Source organism: Balaenoptera ricei, chromosome 6 (assembly GCF_028023285.1).
Source record: "Balaenoptera ricei isolate mBalRic1 chromosome 6, mBalRic1.hap2, whole genome shotgun sequence".
NCBI classification, from domain to species: Eukaryota; Metazoa; Chordata; class Mammalia; order Artiodactyla; family Balaenopteridae; genus Balaenoptera; species Balaenoptera ricei.
Window position 1 is genome coordinate 27,823,990 of NC_082644.1, and position 14,447 is coordinate 27,838,436.

A 14,447-nucleotide genomic window follows, 5' to 3' on the forward strand; every position below is an offset into this window, starting at 1 on the left:
TCACGTTTTTTGATCACGTGCATTCTCAAATTTGACTGTGTGGAAGTGAATTGGAACAACCAGTTAAGGTTGTAAAGAAAATGATCACTTTTAAAATTGTTTCTCAAAGACAAAGATGACTTCATAAGTGCCAGTACATCTTACTCTTTTTTTTTTTTTTTTAAAACTAAGATTCATATGCCTTCTTTTGAGGAAAGAATAAAAAATGAGAATATGGCTTGGAACGTTGCATGCTGCCTTCTATAACTCTCTATAGGGAAAACGTCCTTATAGAATATTTTGAAGAAGCTTATGTGATGACTTGTCTTACCATACTGAAAATAATAAAAGCAAACACTATTAATCCTCATAGAAACCCTATGAATTGTGTGATTCCCCTTTGTCCAGTTGTGTGATTCAGTTGTGTGACATCCTCATTGTACAGATGAGGTAACTGAGGCTTAGGGAGGGCCAGTGACTTCCCAAGAGTAGGCAGCTTGGTAAATGTCATGCCCACACCCTGTCTGGCTCCAGAATCTACACTTGGTCCTCACTGTTTCCAACCCAGAAAGGAGAGACCCCAATACGGTGAGATGAGAAAGATGTGAGCAGAGGGGACTGAGTGGGGAGCGTCTGGGGAGACTCAGAAAGGAAGCCGTGCTGGGGGCGTGGTGGGGGAGGCTGGGAAAGGAGCAGGCTTCCCAAGCTAAACAGTTGATGGAGATAATCTTCACTTACCCTCCACCAGCTCTGTGACTTTGAGCAGGTTACTTAGATCCCTGGGACCCCTTTACCTAAAGGGGGAATGATGCAGGCCTGGTCTGCTCAACAGGCAGAGAAATTGTCCCCTGAGAAATTGTCACGTTAACATTCGAGTTAGCACAGCTGACTGTGGATTGTGGGTGATCCCAATCTTCTGGAATTTTCTGAATGGCTAATAATGCCCCAGTAATGTCTCAACAGCTTTGTACTTGCAGTGCACACACTCACAACGGGAGCTTCTTTGCTCTTCCTTGTGCCAAGGACCCTTCGGGCACTTTGCTGAAGCCTGACCCCTTCTCACAGCAATGCTTGTAAATGCATAAAATGTATACATAGGGTTACAAAGTAAATAGTTATATTGAAATGCTGATATCAATGTACTAGAAATTGTAACATAGTGTCTTCTTAGTTATTAGCGCATTCAAAAACAAGATCTAGTGGTGACTTTAATAAATACTGTTATTTTGAAGTAAAGGGGACCATAAACAATATTTCTAGATGTCTTGGACAACGATTGCTATTAAAATATCTGTAACTTATGTTGGTAACATATGCACGGGCACTGGTGAATATAGTCTGGTTTGTCTACATTTGTGACTGAAGAATATGCTAAATTTTAGCTAGAGGTTAGTGAAAATAAAGATGTAATTTTTTTCTATTCATCTCAACAGACCCCCTATATCATATTTGTACCACATGTTAAGAACCCCTGAGCTGTGTGATTCACTGCTTCAAGTTCTGTGAAAAACCCTCCTGAGCTTTGATTGAACTTCTAATGAATCTTTAGATCAAGCTAGGGAAAACCGGTACCTTAAAAGTAGTCTTCCTATTTGCAATCATTGTAGTCTGAATTTATGTAGTTTTTCTTTAATGTCTTTCAATACAATTTTTATAATAATCTCCATAAATGTCCTGCAAATTCTGTAAGATTCATTCTTAGATACTTTATATGTTTTGTTAGTATTTGCTATTCTATTTAATTTCTAACTATGGATAAGTTTAGAAATACTATCAGCTTTTGTATAATGAATTGTTAAGCTAGCCAATGACTTTCAGAATTTCTACCTCCATAATCGTATCATCTGGAAACGATAACGGTTGCTCTTTTTTATCCAATTTTGTGCTTTTAATTTTTAAATTTTCTCTTACGTACTGATAGGACTTTCAGTGCAATGTTCAATAGAAACAGTGGTGTCTGTGAAAGTGTTCTTTCTGATTTTCAAGGAAATACTTTGAATATTTTCCCACTTAGGAGTGACATGCTAGAACCAATTTTTAGCAGCTAGCAAGAGCCAATCATTAACTTTTCATGAATTTTGCATGAAAATACAATCATTATTAAAAATTAAATTACATAAACATAATTAATTAAATCATATTAAAACAAAAGTAATACATTCTGAAAACTCACCACTTCCTACTTTATGTCATCTTGCTGTTATCAGTGCTCTTGAGGTTATTTACATACCTTGTGTCTGCGTGGTGAAAATACTATATAATGATTCTTTTTACAACTTCCTGGTCAGTGACATCACGTTGATAGCTTTGAATTGGCCATGGTACGAGTATTTACACCATGGAAAGTGGCAAATGCTACCAATCAGGGTTTTTAATTTTCCTTAAGAGCCTGTTGTTCAACGTTTACTAACACACCTCTGATCAAGACTGATGTTTGCCACAGGCTCTAGCATTTTCCTAGCCTGTTAACTAAAAAGAAAGGAAATTAAGGAAGAAGACAAGGGAGGGTGGCAGGGAAACAGGAAGGAAAGGAAAGTAAAAGGGAAGGAAGAAGAGAGGAAGAGAGGACAGGAAAGCTTTAATCAGTGTATTAACCCGCACGTGGTGTTTCCCCCCAGATAGCGGTGACGCTCCTCTGGCGTCTGCCCTGGCCCGGGCTTCCTTCAGCAGCTCCTCAGAGCGGTCCAGCAGCCACGGCCCTGGCTTCGCAAGCCTTAATCGCAGAGACGGTGAGTCTGCAGCTGTCTTCTTGTCAATCCACGCTGATTCTTTCCCAGAGAGAATTATTTTCAGTTTTAGTTCATATTCCTTCTTATAGGTCAAAACTTAATGATATTGAGTTTAATGAAACTGAAGAAAGCAGCAGGTTCATCATATCTGCTAGTATTCCTCTGCTAGCTTTCTTCTTGCTTATGATCCATTGTTTGGTTTGTTTTGATATCTTCCTTCCCTATTGATTGCCAGCAAATGATCATCAATAAGATTTATGAGAAGGGAATTATTGGAGTCTAGATTTTTTCCAGGGTTATCATCCCTTTTTAGTTTTAGGACCGGCGACAGAAGGGTGACTAGTCAAGTGCGCTGGTCATGAATAACTACAACAACACAAGAAGGAGCCAGTGCTGCAGCCACTGGGGAAGCCTGATGTTTGCAAGATGTGAAGCTGCCAAAGGATGTCATGGGAAAATGACTCCATTCCCAGGACTTGGCCTGGGAGGAGACCAGGTGAAGGCTGCTACTGAAAATAAAGATTCCCTTCCTATTAGTGGGAAGGGAGTTAATGACTTACTTTTTGGAAAGGTCCATTTTTGCTACTTGAATGTTGTCGAGTGAATTACCTCTTCTATTGCACAAATACTAATTCAGTGGATTAAATAAGTGAATACATACACTTCAAATTCAAATGCTTTGCTACTTTTTTTGATTAACTTTTATTGGAGTATGGTTGCTTGACAATGTTGTGTTAGCCTCCACTGCACAACAAAATGAATCAGCCGTACCCATACAGATATCCCCTCCCTTTTGGACTTCCCTCCCACTTAGGTCACCACAGTGCATTAGGTAGAGCTCCCTGTGCTATACAGTATGTTCCCATCAGTTGTCTATTTTATACATAGTATCAATAATGTATATATGTCAATCCCAGTCTCCTAATTCCTCCCACCCCACCCCTTTCCCCCTTGGTATCCATACATTTGTTCTCTACGTCTGTGTCTCTATTTCTGCTTTTGTTTTGCTACTGTTTTAAGGGATAGATTTTTTAAATGAAAGATGAATTCAGAAAGTAAAAGTTAAAATTAACTGTGTCCCATGTAAACGCACTGCTGTAAATTCTGGAGATACTACTAAGGAATTGAGTGTTTTCCTCCCTTTCTTTGACATTTCTAAGATCAGAGTTAAAGTCTAGCTTGAACTTTACTGTGTCCTTAAGGATCAAATTTGGGAACCTAGTAAGTGATCAAATAGATTGGCAGGGAAGAGTAAGAACACAGGTGAAGAAATTCAGTGAGCTCAGGATGGGAAGGCATGTCCATTAATTGTCCACCTTCATGGTCTTTTCCCAGGAAAAAGCATTTTGTGGCCAGATACTTACTCCTCAAAGCATCATTCATAATCATTTTTAGCACCCCAGTAAAAATATATTCTCATTGAAACCAGATTTCAATGAGATCAGTTATCAAATTACCCATTTTCGGTCTGGTGGTTATTCTAATATCAGCTTAACATCTAAACTTTCCAGTGGTTTCCCTAAAATTGTAAAAACTAAATAAGCCATATTTAATTAGTTTAAAGAGGCCCGAGGGGCTTGTGTGTTGTGTTTCTAATTTGCATGTGTAGAGTATCTTTATGATTCAGGCCTCCAGTGCTATCAATATGGTGGCACTGGGAAGTTTATAAACATTAGAAGGGAAAATCCTGAAGCTTAAGATGAACTTATTTCCATTATATTTAATTAAAAAACTAATAACTCAGAATATTATAAGCCATCATTATAAAATGGTAAGTACAAAGCTTATCTTTTATATTTAAACTACTCTCTTTGCAAATTTAAATTAATTATTTTAAGAGTGGCAATCAACTGATGAGGGTTTTTTTTTCATGGTTGTTGCTACTCTGATTGCATATAGTGTACATTTCACTAAATATCCCTAGATATTACCACCTGATTTCAGACCCATTTCTAAAGCATGCTTTAGACAGCACAATTTATCAATATTCCTTCTGAAGGATTATCTATATGTGTTTTCTGTTAAAAGCCAGCATCCCCGAGTCTTTATTGACATTTCCTTTGCCTTGGTAAATGCTGGAGAACATATTAGTTCACTTTAGTTTAGATGATTATGATGTAAAATGTGGATAGTATGAAATGTGGATGAATATAATGAGGGCGATGATTCTTCATATATAGTAGTTTTAGCTTTTTGGAATATTTTGTGTATGATCTAGTGAGGAAAATCATGTTAGACTCCCTGATTGTATGGTTAAAATTTCCTTGGTCTGTGTTGTAGTATTTGGAAGTTTTAAAGAAGGTGGTCTGTCTTACACCCCTAGTTTCTTATTTTGCCCATAAGTCATTGCGCTTCTAGAATGTTCATGAAGAATTAGAAATGTCTCAAATATCACAGCTTCCACCAAGAACTTTATACATAGCAGCTGATCAATTCATCTACCTGATACATAAAGGTAGTAAGAGAATAGTCTATACATAATTTTTGATTGTATGTGTGTGCATATATATAAATTTGACCCACTGTCTAACCCCCCAAAGCCAAATAATTCAAACTTTAAGGCATTTTATGATTTTAAAGTACTTCACTGATTCAACACATAACAAATGTTAATTAATTGACTAGAACTTATTGCACATTTCATGTTTTCTCTTTTACATATTTTTTACTTATGCAGTTTATGTATTTATTTTGTTTTCTATTAATTTATGAAAAGTAGTAAAATATTTCTTAGAAAAGACTTTGCAATAAATAGAAGAAAGAAGTCTATGAAGGATATTAAGAGGAATGAGCAGAGAAGTTAGGAGGGATCCAGGCGTTTCTAGGGACAGGTGGGCCAAAGCATAGAGATGCAGACCTTGAATCTTTGAAAACCATGATTCCTGAGCATGTTACCACCTGTTTGCCAGTGTTTTCTGTGAGCTCCCTAATGGAAGTGTTGGTTATTGTAGAGATAGTAATGGGCTAGTATCATCACTCAATATTGGACTAAGTGCTCCTGGAGTTTACTTTTGAAATTTCTAGTCTGGTTCCTCTAGCATTCCCATTTTGAAGTCTGGGATTGGGTTCCAGATAGTACATTTAACAAAGTATCCCCTCTGAGGTCATACACCTTACCTTTTTATACAGAGAAACACAAATTACTGGAAATGCCTGAATGTATAATTTTTCAGAACTGATGGATTTTTTTTTTAAGGGGTAAAACACAGACACGTACATGTATTCATATACCTATTCAAGAAAATTAAAAAAAAAAAAAGAAAAAAAAGAAAATTGATGCCATTAGATAAAAATGTAAAGTTCTTGAAGCTTTACATCTTTACAGTCAAATTGGGTTTGACTATTCATATTAGCTGAATTTGTTTCCATCAATATTAAATTGATATTTCCTAGAATTACAAGTGACCTAATATTTCTCATATAAAATCAAGATTGCTGAAATCTGTGTATTCTAAATAAGAACATGCTATAATATTGACTTCATTTTTTTCTTCTCAAAAATCTCCTAAAGGAACTTTATGCAGTTTATCCAAGTTTATTCAAAACAAAAGTTAAAAAACCAAAACCAAAAGTAAACAAACTACCTTAGAGTAAACCACGCTGGACTTTCATTCTAGATCTTGCATGTGAAAATAACCTTTTGTTTTTACAATTATTGTTACTGGAGGTGACCCTTCATGAAACTGGCTTTAGCATTTCAGATGCTACTTTCCAACTCCGGATAACATGTTCTTTTTAGCCACGTGACGTGTCCTCTTTAGTCACCGCAGGCATGGTGGTGAGATGAGTGGTCTGGCCAGAGCTGATTGAGATTGATTAGGAGGAAGTGTACACACATTTTGTTCTCCTTTTTTGTTCCCCCGAAGTGCTTGCATAAACAGTCATCCCCAGAAAGAGGGACAACTCCGTTCATGGCCCAGATGCTGAAAATCACGCCCTCTAATGCGGCAAGCCACTCATCACTGACAGTGCAAATGAGACTGCTTTAAATTTAACTTGATCAAAAATGGCATATCAGATTACTATATTGTGTATTGCAAACAGAAAGTAGATGGAGACAAGCTGAACTGACTGGATGTTTTCTTTTCTCTTTGTAATTCTTCACCTTTCCTGTACCGAGACATTGATCATATTTCCTCACAACAGACTTATGTGTTGGTGGAGCCAGGAAAGACTTTGTCTAATGCTCCCAATACAATTGATGGCTGAGCATATTAGCAACAATTCTCAGCGTTAAGATATTTATTTCTCACTTTAGGAAGTACATTTACTAGTACAAGTTAATACTCCAGGTTTTAGCAGGAAATAAATACACATGATTCGATTAGGAGACAATGCTTAGGCCTGGGCATCAGACACTAAATATTTTCTTATAACCTGGAACGTCTGATTATTTGGACTCTGCAATATCCCAAATAAGCTATGATGTAAAATTCACTGTTTTTTACAAAGAAATGTTAGAAAATGGAAAGAGTGAATAATAATTTAAAATATCTAGACGTATATCAACTCCTGATATAAATCAGAATATTACTGAATACATCAAAAATGTTTGATGCAAATCTTATAATAATAAAATTGTCCCTCATATTTTTTCATAAAATCATAGTTCTCCAGTATTTCTATCTTTTATTCACAGGCTACGTGCCTGGTAGAACTGGTCAGTATTCCCAAATACTAGTCTGAGCAATTCAGATGGCAATAAAAGGGCTTGCAAACCAGATTTTTATAAAGGCATATGAATGTACTGGGGACTTTTTGCCTCTGGATGTCAGATTTTTCATTCTGTTTATCTGTGCTTCCTAAAAGTTTTTAGACCTATTAGGGCCAAGACACATTCTTTTTCCGATTTTTCTTAACAAATGATCCTGCAGATGCAACTGTGGGTATTGAGTGCAGTGGACAGGCCAAATGTAATAGCATCCATGTAAAATACACCCATGTACTAAAGCACAGAGCACTGTCTTGGTGACCAGGCAACTTTATTAAATCACGGCATGATGGTAGCATGTGAGAGGAGAAGCCCCCAAATCCCAGGGTTCGTGCAGACCCTGCCGTACAGTTGTCACACAGAACTCATCTGCTCAGATTTTCCCATGGTCCTTTTCAAGGTCTGGAGTCTCCAGGTTACCTCCATAGAACCTAAGATGCTAGATGAGACAAACCAGAACAAACCAAACGTGTTTTTCAGCGTTGTCAACAACCTTCAGGGAGGCAATGTTGTCATTTCTCTCTACCAAGTAGCCCAAATTATAGCACTACCCCCAGAATAAGGCAATCCTCAGTCTCTTTTGGATTCAGTGGACTCTTTTGAATGGGTGAACATCTTCCAGGGATGCTCAGATTTCTTTGTTCCTGCTTCTTTCCAAGACAGTGTTTGGGTTTACAGAAGGGCTGGTGCCCTCATGGAGCTGGATGGTGGGGCTTCTCACGTTGGGGCTCAGCTCCTTGCTATCTGCTGAAGGGAGTTTGTCTGCTTTTAACGCTGAGGGTTACTTGGCACCTGCTCCTGAAGCCTGTGGCGGATTTACCTCTTGGTAAGACCGTGTTCCCAGGGAACAGGTCATTGTCCCTTCCGGGATCTTTGCGATGTCACTTCTTGCCTCCCTGAAGCCTGACCATGAGTCTCATTTGGTTTCCAGCCTGAGCAGCCTTGGTTACAGGTTTAATTTGCCTTTGCCAAGTTGACCTGTTCAGATCCAGTCAGACTCTCATCTCACTTCTGTGCCCCCTTTTGATGGCCTGTGGGCAGTCTGGTTCACCATGCCAAGGGGAAAAAGATCGTCAAATGGTTTTGTCCTGGCAGTTTAGTCCAGAAGAAACCTATCACTTCCACTCAAAGCTTGTTGGCCAGAGCTGGTCACATAGCCTCACCCAACCACCAGGGGGCGTGGAAATCGCAATCCTCCAAGTGCCTGAAAGGTAGAAGAAGGGAAATAGTTGGCAACCATTAGTAATGACTACACAGCCCCCTACAAGGTGATCTCCCAAAATTCCAAATGGAAGCCAAGACAAAGCCTTTCCACAGCTTGCTTATTCCTCTCACTTTTCTGATCCCCCTGGGACTTCGCTCCTGAGCAAGGTGTCTGAATCACCCTCCCACCACCTTTTACCCTTCCTCCATTTCCTCTCTTTCCCACGATCGTCTGGGTTCCCATCTCTTCTTCCTGCCAAAGAGGGAGACATCACACGTCCTGTTTCCTATTTTCTTAGTTGGTCTTTGCCCTCCCTGGATTCTCTAGGGCTTCATGGGATAATGATCACTGGCTAACAGGATTTACCAGAGAGGAATGAAAAACACAACAGTTTATCCTTGCAAAATTATGTCTGTGTTGATTATCTGCCCAGTAAGTATCTTATGGTGGCCACAATTTTGCCATAGTATTTTTCCAAGATTAAGTACTGCCTATGACGTACTTGGCAACTTCCCAAAAGGTATGTGGAAGCCCTTCTAAGCACTATCCAAATTCAAAAATAGTTGTCTAGCAAATTCTACTCTGTTCTTTTCCAAAGTAATTCACTTTTATATCATGTATAATATACAGAAATGTTCATGAAAGTTATTTATTTAACAGTATGTATCCTTGACATACACCATGATGTCTTTGTTTACTCCACTTTTAATAAATATTGGCATCCCTATGGAGATATATTTTATCCCATTACATACTGCTTTACTCATCCAATGCAATTACATTGCCTCTTGTAGGGATATTCCCTTTTTCTTGTTTGGAGTCACTGATGAAAGACGTACCAAGTGAGGTGACCTTCAATCCTGCCAAAGGGGTGAGGTTCAATTAGCAACCTTTCATGAGGCATCTGGGATCACTATTGATCAAAGCACACAGGAGTCTTGAACTTCTGGTTTAACTTGTGGCACAGAGACTGGTCCAGGAAGACCACAGCCAGTGACAAAGGCTAATGGAATATCTCAGTGGACCCTGTGGTCAGCTACTCCCACCTTTGCTCTGAACATTAATGAGGAGCTTCTGGACTAGGGGCTGACTGGAAGATGGTATTTCAGGGGTTCCCTGTTCTCTCTGTCCTGTGATCCTTGCAGTAGACTCTTCCCTTGTTGCCATGTTTCCTCCAAGGAAATCCAGTGGAGCAGGCTTTTCTCCGACACAAAATAATGCCATACTTTTCTGGGGATGAATGCCTACACCCCAGAAAAATGCACCTTTGTCAGTAGTATTTACATTTTGTGATGCTCAGACCTCATCCTTTTTGCATTCTCATTTTACTACTCTATTTTGTATAGCAGCTCGTCTGTACATATCTCTTTTTATCCAAGGCTTCCACAGTGTGCTTACAAATTGTAATGAATTCAGCTACACAACATCACTAAAGAAAATGTAAGTTTTACCATCAATGGACTTTTTTTCCAAAGGCTTCTGGCTAACTGAGCAGTCAAGTATGGATGGATAATTTAGTACTCATGGTTTTATTTCTAAGCATGTCACCCTTGCATTTCCTGACATGATCCTACACTGAATTTAATTAAAAAGAAAAAGGAGCTCTCGCCTTAAGAAGAGTAACGGTGTGTCCCTGGGAAGTGGTGGGGGCCTTGGAGCAGAGCGCCTGGCCTCCTGCCCTTCTGGGCATCCTGGATTCCCCACTGCTCTCTACATGTCAGAGGGAGATGCAGCTATTCTGAGTGGCCTCAAGAATGATCTGGAATCATATCTGTTCTGAATAACTAACTCAGGGGGCCTCTGAAAGATGCACAATGATGCTTTTATAGAATTAGACCAGATCTCAGAGCTGCATCTCTCATAAACATGAAGATTTCACGGGAGATGCACAAATAAACTTGGTCATACATTTTATTCAGTCATGCATGAGGTATTTAGTACATGTTCGGATGGTTTATAGGCTTGCTGGGCAATTCGTATTTTATTTCTAAGGTGAGAAATTAGCAAAATCATCTTATAGTCTTGTCAATACAGAACTTCAAACACATAAGAACTGCAAAGCCTGAGATCAACTCAGATCTGAATGCCTCGCTACTGTGTGTTTCTTTAAAACTTGGTCAGGAGTGTCTATGAGAGAAGCAAAACAAAACACACAGTAGCAATGGATTTTTGTTTATTTTATGCAGAAAGAGCTGCAGCAATGAATGTTAATTGCCAAGGGCATTGAAAGTTGTCCCTCGGGACACTGCACACAGAACTTAAGGGAGTCACGTGTGAACAGTCACACTGTACTTTTTTTCTTTAATATCACTGGCATTTAATTTGAATCACAAATTAACAAGTATACACTTATTTTTTATTTAATTTTAAATTGTCTGTTTACAAAACCATTATAGGGTATGTCTGCATTTAGTACAGGAATCTGTTTTACAATTAGGCAGCTCTGTGTGATTCTTTCATTATGGATGCACTTTTTGGAAAGCTACCTGTTGTCTCCTGCTCAGGCTGCTAGCAGACTGCAGGAAGCACAGCAGAAAGGGAATCAGAGGTTACCTAGACAGGTCCAGAGGGAGGATTTCTGCATTTTTTACATCCTGATAGCTAGAAATGGTATATGTAGATAGTTGGAATTGCTCCTTAAGAAATCAGAGCTGTAGCAAATGCTTAAATTTCCCTCAGCAATGTAGGCAGGGTTGTGACAAAAACACCAATGTATAAATCCCAGAGATCTCTGAGTGGGATGGTCAGGGAGCATCCCCAGGGTCTGCTGCCCTATGGCCCCTTTTTCCTGGGAACATCTGTTACTCCTGCTTATCTCACCCTTTCCCCACTCACCCAGCCCCGCCTGGAATCTGGAATGAGTTTTCTGTGAATTACGATGCATTTAAGTGAGGAAAGAAATACACAGAGCTTGATGAACTCCTATTTGAGACAATGTAATGAAGATCTTGGAGGGAAACTTCCCTTGGTTACAATTTCGATTTAGCCATTTACTTGCTTGACATTTAGATGCCCTGGAGATAGGTTAGTCTGTTCACTTCAGATTATCCCACTTGACTTTGCTCCCTTCAGTATCTTTCTGCTCTGGACCTTGTTCCAACTTGAAGAAGGCATGAGCTATTCTCCTTTTCACCTCTGGGTAATTTCCACCTCTGGGTAATTTCCCCCGCTGCACAAAGCTGACACTCATTATGACAGTGCATGCCCCGTGGCCACCAGGGGCAGGGGTCATTTTCATCTTGATCAGTGAGCAGAATAATTAAGGCCCTCGCTGAGAGTTTCCTGTTCAGCCTTTCCTCTCCCCAAAGACACAAGTCACTGCCTGTGTCTGAGCCAACGAAAGGGGGGGGGGAAACAATCACACAGGGATAACTAGAGACAGAAACCTTCCAATATATCTGCCAGTATATCACTATAAAAGACAGTCTGGTATTGATAAGCAAACAATACTGAATAACTGACAAATCGCAGGGATATGTTCTTAGAAGGGGTAGAGAATGAAAAGGGAGCTAAGCTTTAATAAAATACCCTCACCCAAACCTAAAATGATTGTTTTTTGCTTGCCTGCAAAGCAGAGACTGTAACACCCGTCCCACTTGCCGGGTGCATGGAGGAGTTGTGAGGTAGCACTTAGAGCATCTGGGAGGGTCCTGAACACATCACATGCTTGTGACAAGTTTTGGCTTTCCTCATTTTCTCTCCTTTATCTAGTATAAAGTGGCAGGTAACGGGCCATTCAGTAATGAAAAGACTGCAATGCCCCACACTCTGGATGTCACCCCTCTTTCACCATGACTGTCTCCCGTCTTGCGATCGTGTATGGGAGAGAAAGTATTGTGCTAGATGCTCTAACACAGCTTCTTGTTGAATTCTCATTGCAGCCCTAAAGCATACCTATCACACTTTGCTGGGAGGGATGTTTTGTGTTCAGTGTCCTAAGCTGTGGAACCTTGTTCTGTGCAAGTCAGACCCTCTGGACATGTTTTCCTTTGTATGAATTGTGACACTTTATTCAACTAAGGGGCTGAGGCAGGAGACAGGACGGTGACAATGGAAAAAGACAGTCTGTGGTGTGGTCAGGGGAAGAGCTGGGTGGGAGGGCAAGTGCCTTTCTTGTGGGTTCAGCACTGGTGACTCCAAAACAGTAATTGCAAATCCCTGGGCTCTGTTTCAGGGGGTGTTGGTTCCCAGGGGGAATTTACTGAAGATTTGCAACATTGAATAATGCAGGCTGATCAGTTTCAGAACCACTGCTCTGCAGCTAAGAGCTGGTGGGGCGGCTGTGCTCAGGCGTACCCACTTTAATGTTGTTTCAGTGTATTTTGTTTTGTTTTCCATTACAGAACAGTGTCTCCCTTACCCATCAGTAAAACTGTTCGGGGCTCCCTAACAGTCCTCAGGTTACATTTGTGCATTTCCCACTTTTTCCAGTCATTAGAAAAAAGGGCAGCTACCCCGGTGGACTGCGTGCATGGGCGAATGCACAGTAATTCAACATCATCACCCTACAGGGGTCTGGGGATTACGCCGTGGCTGTGTTACCCAGCTGAAATGAATTGCTTTGCAGCACAGGGAATTCTGCAGTTTCATTACTTTATCAGAGTACCTACTTAATCAGATAGCTTAATTTGCATACCAGTAGCACCTTCTCACCACAGGTAAGGAATGTGAAATGTTCAAGGTTGATTACCTGCAGATGGTGAAGAGTGGTTGACAGAGACGTGGCTGCATCTGTGGGAGAGGCTGGTCCCAGGGCAGATGCTGGAAGCATGCCGATGCTTTTTACTCTGTTGCATTTCTGTACATGTGGTACCCGTGTTGATGATACTTCCTGCTTCAAGAGAGATTAAAGATGACAGAGAAAGATTGTGAAATGCAAAAAGAAGAAGTATCTTCAGTACATTCTTTACAACCTTGATACTAAGAATACAGGACATTTACCAGTTTCGCAGAGATTGAAACTGATTCATATAAAACTTCAAATGTAGAACCTTTAAGTTAAAATGATCAGCTAAAAGCCAACACCTAATTTCTGCCTTCTTTTGGCAATTATTATAAAATTACAGGCAGTTGCAGAGTAATGTTACTTGGGACTGTTAGTTAACCCTCAGCTAGAACCCAGAAGGACTTAGCATTCATCAAACATTAGAAGGGACCTTTGCACAAATCAGTAGAAGTAGCAAGAAGGTGTTGGGTGGTGATCAATCTTGTTATTAAAGACAAAGAAAGACTGAAAACTATCACAGGTTGGAAGACACTAAGGAGACAAGGTGACTAAATGCAATGTGGGGTTCTGGAACAGAAAAAGGGAGTTAGTTAGTGGAAAAACTGGAGACATCAAAAGAAAGTTTGTCGTTTTGTTACCATTGTACCAGTGTTAATAGCTTAGTTTTGATCAAAATACCATGGTGATGTCAGATATTAACATTAGGACACACTGAGTAAAAAGTAGACAGGAACTCCCTATCCCATCTTTGCAACTCGTTTGTAAATCTGAAATTATTTCAAAATAAAAAGTTTCATAATGCATTACAGAACAGCCAGAGTTGTGGCATGTTTAAGATGTGGATCAAAGGAAAAGGCATTGTGCTTGTGGTTGAGAGGAAATTTTGGAATTTTGGAATAAAGATTGCAGGAAATGAGGAAATCTTAGAAAGAATTTGAGTTTTAAAGAATTTGTAAGCTTTAAATTTTGCTAAGGGTTATACACGTAGTGCCGTTAGCAGAGGACATAGTGAAGCAACAGATGTGCCCACTTGCTAGTTTCACCTCCACACCCTGATGTAAGCGCTCCACTTCCATTTTCCTTTGAGCTGTCTTGTAA

General features: G+C 39.7%; 1 protein-coding gene across 1 annotated transcript in view; it reads left to right on the top strand.

Annotated features, from left to right (window-relative positions):
* LOC132366911 (low-density lipoprotein receptor-related protein 12-like) overlaps positions 1–14,447 on the top strand; it is a 119,571-nt gene that overhangs the window by 35,400 nt on the left and 69,724 nt on the right. The window contains 1 exon segment of the mRNA XM_059924366.1: positions 2,598–2,708. The gene's annotated coding sequence lies outside the window, so the exon portion shown is untranslated.